Source organism: Schistocerca serialis, chromosome 10 (assembly GCF_023864345.2).
Source record: "Schistocerca serialis cubense isolate TAMUIC-IGC-003099 chromosome 10, iqSchSeri2.2, whole genome shotgun sequence".
Taxonomy (NCBI): Eukaryota; Metazoa; Arthropoda; class Insecta; order Orthoptera; family Acrididae; genus Schistocerca; species Schistocerca serialis.
The window spans coordinates 41,693,666-41,704,452 of NC_064647.1; the positions used below are offsets into that span (position 1 = coordinate 41,693,666).

A 10,787-nucleotide genomic window follows, 5' to 3' on the forward strand; every position below is an offset into this window, starting at 1 on the left:
CTTGTGAGGAACGGTGTCAAAAGCTATCCGGAAATCTAGAAATACGGAATCAACTTGAGATCCCCTGTCGATAGCGGCCATTACTTCGTGCGAATAAAGACCTAACTGCGTTGCACAAGAACGATGTTTTCTGAAACCATGCTGATTACGTATCAATAGATCGTTCCCTTCGAGGCGATTCATAATGTTTGAATACAGTATATGCTCCAAAACCCTGCTGCAAACCGACGTCAATGATATAGGTCTGTAGTTCGATGGATTACTCCTACCACCCTTCTTAAACAATGTTGCGACCTGCGCAATTTTCCAATGTGCAGGTACAGATCTATCGGTGAATGAGCGGTTGTATATGATTGCTAAGTAGGGAGCTATTGTATCAGCGTAATCTCAAAGGAACCTAATCGGTTTACAATCTGGATCTGAAGACCTGCCCGTATCAAGCGATTTGAATTGCTTCGCCACCCCTAAGGTATCTACTTCTAAGAAACTCATGCTAGCAGCTGTTCGTGTTTCTAATTCTGGACTATTCCATTGGTCTTCCCTGGTGAAGGAATTTCGGAAAACTGCGTTCAATAACTCCGCTTTAACGGCACAGTCGTCGGTAATAGTACCATCGGCACTGCGCAGCGAAGGTAATGACTGCGTCTTGCCGCTTGTGTACTTTACATACGACCAGAATTTCTTTGGATTTTCTACCAAATTTCGAGACAATGTTTCGTTGTGGAACCTATTAAAGGCATCCCGCATTGAAGTCCGTGCCAAATTTCGCGCGTCCTTTAATTTTAGCCAATCTTCGGGATTTCGCGTTCTTCTGAACTTCGCATGCTTTTTCCGTTACCTCTGCAACAGCGTTCGGACCTGTTTTGTGTACCATGGGCGATCAGTTCCATCTCTTACCAATTTATGAGGTATGAATCTCACAATTGCTGTTGCTACTATATCTTTGAATTTGAGCCACATCTCGTCTACATTTGCATAGTCAGTTCGGAAGGATTGGAGACTGTCTCTTAGGAAGGCTTCTAGTTACACTTTGTCCGCTTTTTTAAATAAAATTATTTTGCGTATGTTTCTGGTGGATTTGGAAGAAACGGTATTGAGCCTAGCTACAACGACCTTGTGATCACTAATCCCTGTATCAGTCATGATGCTCTCTATTAGGTCTGGATTGTTTGTGGCTAAGTCAACTGTGTTTTCGCAACCATTTACAATTCGCGTGGGTTCGTGGATTAGCTGCTCGAAATAATTTTCGGAGGAAGCATTTAGGACAATCTCGGAAGATGTTTTCTGCCTACCACCGGTTTTGAACAAGTATTTTTGCCAACATATCGAGGGAAGGTTGAAGTCCCCACCAACTGTACCCGTATGAGTGGGGTATTTATTTGTTACGAGACTCAAATTTTCTCTGAACTGTTCAGCAACTATATCATCGGAGTCTGGGGGTCGGTAGAATTAGCCATTTATTTACTTCGGCTGTTAAGTATAACCTCCACCCATACCAATTCGCATGGAGTATCTACTTCGATTTCAGTTCCTCGATTCACCGTCAGTTGGCCCAATTGAAGGAAGGTAATGTTGACTTCGGTGCTTGTGTTGACATGCGACTCATTGGGCAGGCATTGTTGGTGATGTCTTGATTGGGCCCCATGTTGTTCTACCTACGCTCAATGGAGCACGTTATCATAATTTCATACGGGATACTCTACCTGTGCTGCTAGAGCATGTGCCTTTACAACTACGACACAACTTGTGGTTCATGCACGATAGAGCTCCTGCACATTTCAGTCGAAGTGTTCGTACGCTTCTGAACAACAGATTCGGTGACCGATGGATTGGTAGATGCGGACCAATTACATGGCCTCCACGCTCTCCTGACCTCAGCCATCTTGACTTTCATTTATGCGGGCATTTGAAAGCTCTTGTCTACGCAACCCCGGTACCAAATGTAGAGACTCTTCGTGCTCGTATTGTGGACGGCTGTGATACAATACACCATTCTCCAGGGCTGCATCAGCGCATCAGGGATTCCATGCGACGGAGGGTGGATGCATGTATCCTCGCTAACGGAGGACATTTTGAACATTTTCTGTAATCAAAGTGTTTGAAGTCACGCTGGTACGTTCTGTTGCTGTGTGTTTCCATTCCATGATTAATGTGATTTGAAGAGAAGTAATAAAATGAGCTATATCATGGAAAGTAAGCGTTTCGGGACACATGTCCACATAACATGTTTTCTTCCTTTGTGTGTGAGGAATGTTTCCTGAAAGTTTGGCCGTACCTTTTTGTAACACCCTGCCGACTGCAGCGCCGTCTTCTCCCTGTTTACATGTCTCTGTATTTGAATACGCATGCCTATTCCAGGTTCTTTGGCGCTTCAGTGTAGAATCACATTATTGCCCGTCGGTATGTATGTCTGTCTGTCTGTCTGTCCGTCTTTTCAAAACCTTTTTTCTCAGGAACGGACAACCGTATCAATTTGAAATTTATGTCACGTATTAAGGTCTGTGGATTCTTGGTGATGTAAGATCGTGAATCTTGCAATGAAAAGATACGACAATTTCTGTCACATATTTTGACACTAGCGAAAGTACTCATTAAAGAAGGGGTACATCTCATTGACGTAGAAGAATGAAATTTGCCAAGAAGAAAGGTTTCACAGTAGAATTAAAGGTAAAAAATCTGAAAATCATTGATTTCTAATTGTATCACATCGAAAAATATTCTGTTGTCATTTGTAATCAGACTGCAAACTTGAAATAAAACGTTCTCGAATGTCTTGGATTTCCGTGGCCGATATCTTTCCAGTATCAATGTTGATAATATGCAGTACATAATCGTCGACATTCTCGAATCCCGTAGTCGATGAACTGCACACACACACGCACACACACAAATTTGTACGTAATCTCTGCCAGTGTGCGAGTCCAACTAGCACCTAGTCAGTTTTAAAAAAAAATTAATTTGTATTTCAAAAAGGTGTCGTTAGCGAAATATTCTTGATGCGCGTATGTAATACATATTTTATGCTTCTGCGACATATAACCCCTCAAACGCTGTCAGCTTGCCGATGACGACGAAAAATTATGTTTGGCTTCACTGCGGTAACGTTTGAGTACGTACATGTACGATAAATTGATTGGCGACTTCATGGAGTGCTGACATTCCATTTAATTTGTACGGTAAATGGTAATTCCGTAGCTGTTCCTTGTTATATATCTCCACAAACGTGCCACAATATTATGATTGTTACTATTGTTTCCTTTCGAAGAAACGAGATCGATTGCTTAGTGAAATGTTCTCTATGTTCCGACCACGTCAATCATTATTTAAGAATTCTGACCCACCTTAATAAGAAATGGGCGAGATAAATTTCCGAAAGCTCTACAAATTAAAAAATACTGGCACAGAAAGTATAATTCTCTCTGAATAACTGGCTTGGCTTTATATCTTCGCGATCGTGAAAGTTTGAAACATTTCAACTGCAATAATTTCATTCGCGCTGGGCAGTTGGAATTTTTAATTAAATGAAGAGCAGGTTCTAAGAAGTTACTACAATTAGTAGTTATCTCGATGAATTGTCCGCAAAGGCGGTTATAAAAACTGCGTCTTAGCCGGCTATTGTGTGTTATACAACAACAGGCACCCACTTTTCCACTTGGTAATGCGTTAATAACATACGAAAAACATTAATGTTAAGAAAGAATGAAACAGAAGTCATTACTGGTATAAAACAGGTAATTATTGGCAGAAAAACATTTACAACGATACAAATATCAAGGCCAAGAGGAGGAAAGGTGACGAAGGAAGCGACAGGAGAAGAAAGACAGGCAAATGACAAACATCACTTCATAAAGATGTTGTAATTTATATGCTTTCCTCCATGTTTTGAGACACTATGGATTTAATGACTCAGTATATAATTACAATGGTAAAAGTAATCTCCACTAGCACAGTAACAAGAAGGAATAGATGCGTTGTTTAGAAGAGAGCCTTTGAAGACAATCACCCTCTTCTTCGCGAGAAGTGAGTGCCTTTCGGTTGCATAGATTGTCTGCTTTATAGAGCTGTTCTAGTTTGTCATTAATTTGCTGACGTACCTTGGTCTACAAACTTTTATTGTCGGTGTGACATGGCCAGGAGGGCGAGATTCGCATTAACTAGTTTCATGGGGTGATCCCACTTCAGATCGATAAGGACTGCAGTTCCTAGTCACTTTGTCGTAGTAAAAATTGCCATTGTATCTCAACAGTATTGCCACGCCATAAACATATGTCTATATTGTCTTCTAGCGTATCTACCGCTTAACACAACAATGGAGAGATGACCAAATACCGTCGTGACGAGGAAAGAAATTGGGCTTGAGCACATCCGAATCTAGTGGCGTCATGTTACGGCTGCATCACTTCGTACTTTGATTTGAGGCACTCCCTTTTAATTTACAGATTCTGAGAAAAGAGATCGACGTCGGTAAGTCTTCGTGAGAGACCTACCTGTCCTGATTTTCCCGTCATGATGATTTCTCGAAACGTATGTGGGAGGAAGTAACATGTTACCCGATTAATCTTGCAACGTATGCTGTTGGAATGTTAACAGTAACCCACTCCGTGATGTACAACGGCTGGTAATATTACTGATTAGAATTAAAACGACGGGTTCAAGGAGGATTACTAACCGCACTGTGTTACATTAAAACTCTAACTGCCAATTTCACAGATGTAACAGTACTTTTTGGTAATCTACCCGGGTTGCTTTCTTTACGTTTCATTTAACGCTGCCAGTTCCAAGCGAAGGATCACAGTTTTTCGTTGTATGCGCAGCTTTTACTTTTGTTATAAGATTTTTATTGCCACATTACAATTACGATCCACTTTAGTTCTGCCGTATTTGGGCATGACGGTTATCATATCGATTGGTAACACCTATTTCACAAGACTTTCTACAAACGTGAGGTTGTTTTTACGCCACCAGCAATATCGATAACGATAGGAATTGCTATCTATTTTGTGGCGACGAACAATACGAACGTTACGGCCCCTCGTTTCAGTCGCAACTAGCTAAACTGTCCTCTTAGGTTCCGGCCTAGCCACACACTCGGAAACAGCCACATATTTATTTCACCCTTCGTTCTTTAATCAGGAGGAAATGTAAATACTATTGAGTACTGCAGAACATACTTGCATTCATAAGAAAGTGCCAGAATGTTTCATCAACGCTAAGATGAAATAGAAATTTGTATGTATTTGGATGCGAACCTACATCCTTCTACTCAATTACGAAATTAGCCTATTCCTTCATTGTGTGACATTCGCCGCCTGTCTTGGCTATTATAATATGCCTTGAAGGCTTGTACCGTTGACGCATTATTAACTGACGTTTAATGATGATGGTGACATATTTGCAATAAAGTTTCAGTGCACCGTACCTTACACGGCATGCTCCAAATTATAATACAAGTGTATTTTGTGCTTAATATCTAAATTGCTCACGATAACAAATAACTTTTGGAAGAGCACTGTTATGTGAAAGCATTAAATTGTAACACTAATTATAATAAATCGTACCAAGAACGATGTGTTTTCAGATATCTCCGATACGCATGTATGAAGTCTTATGAAACGCCCGTTTCGAAGGCTAAAAGAACTAGACAGCAGTTTCTGCGTTTGGCGTAATTGTGCCTAACGTCAAAATGACGGGACGTTTGCAAAAAGTCTTGTGAAATCAGCGTTATCCTCACATCCATTTATGTTAGAGATATGATTTCGTATGAATTTCATATCTTCGAAGAATTCTATAAAATTTAGGGCTGTGTTTTGAACTGACTGTTTATCACTGGTAAAATTTTTTTCGAAATTAAAGATTTTCAATTCTAAATTATATTTGTTCTTTTAACATGTTATTTCTATTTTTTGTCAACGTTGTTCGTCGATGATATGCAATGAAAACCTCGTAACGCCATCTGTCTGTGAAAACTTCCTAATTCCAGCAATCAGTAACTGCATTATCAAGGAGCACTTTATATATATTTTTAAGAACCCGTTTTTGTCCGATGTAAATGGGAAGGAATTATACTGTGGCCGGTACTTATTTATTCGAGGATACCTATCAGCTTACTGCTAGCCTGAATCTTTCCTAATTTTTCTTTTCTCATTGATACAAAAGACAGTTCTTTTCGGACAACTTTCATTGATTGACATTTGGAAAACGTTCAAATCAAAGTGAAATTTTTCAGTTGTTGAGTAACGTTAAGTAACCGTACTTTTAACAACCATGTCACGCTTGGATTGGCGACCGTTCGTTAAAAATGCCACAATTCATGTGAGTGGGGTTGTATTAGCGAAATAAACCACGCTGTTTCTTTCGTTCGTAACGGTATTACGCTTTAAAGTTCCTTTACTAGAACGTGGCAGTTAAGGAAATAAGCATCTGTTGACAATTATTTGCACATCTACTACATTAAGTTCGGTAACATGAGCGAAGAATTTCTTATACGCGCAGTTCTGCAGCCTCAGCAAAACGTATGAAATGTGTATTGATTGTGTATTTAACAAAATGTAGCTTCATGTTTCAGCTCTATGAAGAACTGAGTGAATAGAACTTATCTTTACCGTAAAATGCAAAAATTCGTTACGTGTAAATAGATATGTATAATATTCGTGCACAATTATGACAAAACAAATATAGATCATAACTGAAAAATAACGTTGAAGATTATGTAACGTGCCTAAAAATGATACACACAACCAGAAATATATAACATTGGGCAAATTATATATATATATGTATACTTAGAAACAATAATACGAGGGGCGTTCAGAAAGTAAGCTCCGATCGGTCGCGAAATGGAAACGACTATGAAAATCCGATAAAGCTTTTCACAGATGTGTTGGGTAGTGTCTCTAGTATAACCCCAGTTAGCATCACGTCGCTCTTCTCATTTCTGAGCTCGCAGTGAGTGCGTAAAGATGTCTAAAAAATAGTGTCTGCCGCCAAGTACGAGGGCCTGGTGTGAAATTTCGCCTGAAGCTATGCAGCTAACATTACATAACTGTCGTGCTGTTTCTTCATCAAGACAATTCTCAGCCGCATTCTGCAGGGGCAATGAAGATGCTCCTGCATCGTTTTCAAATGGAAATGTGAGATTACCCACAATACAGTCCGCAATTGTCTCCCCCTGAGTTTCATCTCTGGTCACATGAACCGCTGTCTTTGAAGACAACATTTTGACACAGACAACGAGGTGTAGGCCAGCGTGGAGAATTGGCGGAAAGCACTGGCGGCTGCCTTCTATGATGAGGCTATTGAAAAGTTGGTACAACGCTATGACAAAAGTCTAAGTCAGAACGGCGACTACGTAGAGAAGTAGCTGAAAGGTGTAGCTAATTGTTACAAGTAAAACATTTCTGATGTTCACTGTGGTTTCAGTTTGGCAATCAATCGGAGCTTACTTTCTGAACAGGCCTCGTATATCTATATGATTGTGTCTAAGTATCAATGACGATGAGCCATCGCTCTAAACCGGTAGCTGTGAATGAAATATCAAAACAGCAGCTCTCGTGAATTATTATTACAACAATACACATTTGGTATGATTTGCTGAGGCTGCAGAACTACGTGCATAACAAATACTTCGCTCATGTTATCGGACTTAATGTAGCAGATGTGCAAATAATTGTCAACAGATGCTTATTTCCGTAACTGCCACGTTCGAGTAAAAGAACTTTAAAGCATAATACCACTACGAACGAATGAAACAGCGTGGTTTATTTCACTAATGCAACCCCACTCGCACAAATTGTGGCATTTTTACCGAACGGTCGCCATTCCAAGCGCGACATGCATTGTTGTTAAAAGTACGGTTACTTAACATTGCTAAACAATTGAAAACTTTCAATATCATTTTAACAACGCTTTCCAAATGTCAGTCAAGGAAAGTAGTCAGAAAAGAACCGTCTTTTATATCAAAGAGAAAACTAAAATTAGAAAAATTCAGCTGATAGCTATCCTCGAATAAATACGAATCGGCCACAGTATAATTCCTTCCCATTTACATCGGCCACGCACCAAGTGTAATCTCTTCTGCAGATGCCGCACAAAAAGGAAGAGATGTAAAGCACATACTCGTTTCCTGTACTTTCTTCGAAGCACAATAAAGCCGCTTCCGGCAAAACCTTGTGAAACTGCAGCTGCCGCTTCAAACAAGTGCTCCGGGTTTATTATGTCGTGAATATACTCAAATACACAAAGAGCTTTTGTGTTTTATACGAGGCAGTAACGTGCGTTTATGACATTTCCGTGTACTCTGAGCGGCACATTGAAACTTCAGTCTCTTGGAAGATCTGTTGAGCTTTTCTATTCTCTGCTTTGTGTAGAGTTGGTATCTTGTCAAGATTCTTTAGCTATATATTTTGTGCTTGTATGGATACTGTTAAATAATCTTAATTTTTTGTTCCAATACATTATATTGTGATTTGACGGTATAACTGGCCTGTTGCTCAATATGTATGTATATACACAGGCTTACTCAGTGATTCACACATAATTGTTTGAAAGAGAATACAGAGAATCACTTTCCAACTTTTTCTCTTCCCGTGGTGGCGGGAAGCAACAACACAGGGTTAACATCAATAAAACTGAAACTGCAGTGACGGATTCCAAACTGGAAATGGAGGAAAAACTGTCGTGTGAAGATTTGTCCGTAAAAGGACGGTGTGCGTTGAGCGACTACAGATCGTCTCGGCAATCAGTACAAAGCCGCATTGCACAACCGTCACAACAGATGTTCCAAGCGGCCTCCACGGGATTCCAGGTGATGGGCATACTAGCAGTTGTCTTGCAGGATACTCACAACCGTACTTTGGCTCACAGCATGTTGGCAAGCTATTTCCCTCAAGCTTGTACTAGCTTTAGTCTCTATATACTGTAGAATCAGGTCCTCCAAATCTGGCGTACGCACAGTCCGTCACCTATCTGCAAGTCCTTCTGTCTGAAAGGACCTATCATCACACAAACGCCCAAAAAGGGCTTGAAACGTTGTGCGATGTGATTGGTGTCTGCACGGGTACTTGTCTTGGTATAACCGTGCTGCCTCTTGACCGTTTCCATCTGCGCGGCCGTACACAAACACCATCTCTGTCTGTTCCCGACGCGAATAACGGACCGTTCTGCTGCGTAAAGTACACTGCGTCACTTACACAGTCTGCAACACACAAGAAACACACAGCACGTGGCCAGAGGAACTGTAATTCGTCAGCGCTATCTAGCGTGGCAACGATGCATCTCCCGACTCATGTTCGTCGGAGCTTTCTTCCTTCATTTCCAGACAGCAGTCCGTCCCTGCAGTTGGTTGGTGATGTTGGTGTTGACTCTGTGTAGTCTGGCGTTCGGAGGGGAAAACAGGCCATTGAAGTTTCGTGAAAAGATAGTGCCGCAACGAGATACGGTTTTAAATATCACCATCTCAACTTGCTTATCATACTCATGACACTTCCACCTATTTCGCGATAATACAGAACGAGTAGCCGTTCTTTGGAATATTTCGATGTGCTCCGGTAACCCTATCTGGTAACGACCCCACACCGTTTATCAGGACTCCCGAAGAGGATAGACAAGCGTAGTGTTGGGAGTCTCTTCCGTAGCCTTGTTGCATCTTCTACCGTTTCCTTCAATAAAACGGAGTTTTTGGTTCGCTTTCATCTACATCTACATCTACGTGATTACTCTGCTATTCACAATAAAGTGCCTGGCAGAGGATACAGTTAACCAAATTCATGCTGTCTCTCTACCGTTCCACTCTCGAACGGCACGCGGGAAAAACGAGCAATTACATTTTTCTGGGCGAGCCCCGATTTCTCTTGTTTTATCGTGATGATCATTTCTCCCTATATAGTTGGGTGCCAACAGAATGTTTTCGCAATCGGAGGAGAAAACTGGTGATAGAAATTTCATGAGGAGATCCCGTCGCAAGGAAAAATGCCTTTGTTTTAATGATTGCCACTCCAATTCACATATCATGCCTGTGACACTATCTCCCTATTTCGCGATAATACAAAACGAACTGCCCTTTTTTGTACTTTTTCGATGTCATCCGTCAGTCCCACCTGATGCGGATCCCACCCCGCACAGCAATACTTCAGAATAGGGCTGACAAGTGTAGTGTAAGCAGTCTCTTTGGTAGGCCTGTTGCACTTACCCCACGACATCATCTATGTGATCGTCCCAACTATCAGCCCTATGTATGCGGTTTAATCTTCAACCTCTCAATTTGTGTTATTTACCACATTACCGAAAGTTGAAGCAATTTTTTTTTTTTTTTTTTGGAGTAATGTGAGGAACACACTTTTTAGGGTTTAATGTTAGCTGCCACTCTTTTAATCATGCGGATATCCTGTCCAAATAATTTTGCAATTCGCTTTGACATTATTATGACTTAACTAGACGGTAGGCGGTCAATGGCCTTGCCGCTGCGGTAACACCGGTTCCCGTCAGATCACCGAAGTTAAACGCTGTCGGGCTGGGCTAGCAATTGGATGGGTGACCTTCCGGTCTGCCGAGCGCTGTTGGCAAGCGAGGTGCAAGCAGCCCTTGTGAGAGGCAAATTGAGGAGCTACTTGATTGAGAAGTAGCGGCTCCGGTCTCGGAAAATGACATACGGCTGGGAGAGCGGTGTGCTGACCACATGCCCCTCCATAAACGCATCCAGTGACGCCTGTGAGCTGAGGGTGACTCGGCGGCCGGTCGGTACCTTTGGGCCTTCACTGCCTGTTCGGGAGGAGCTTAGTCTTTTTTTAGAC

The 10,787-nt window shown here is 41.4% G+C and overlaps 1 pseudogene; it reads left to right on the forward strand.

Annotated features, from left to right (window-relative positions):
• The first annotated feature begins 10,441 nt into the window (after positions 1 to 10,441).
• LOC126425348 (5S ribosomal RNA) lies at positions 10,442 to 10,559 on the forward strand (annotated as a pseudogene).
• The last annotated feature ends 228 nt before the right edge of the window (positions 10,560 to 10,787 follow it).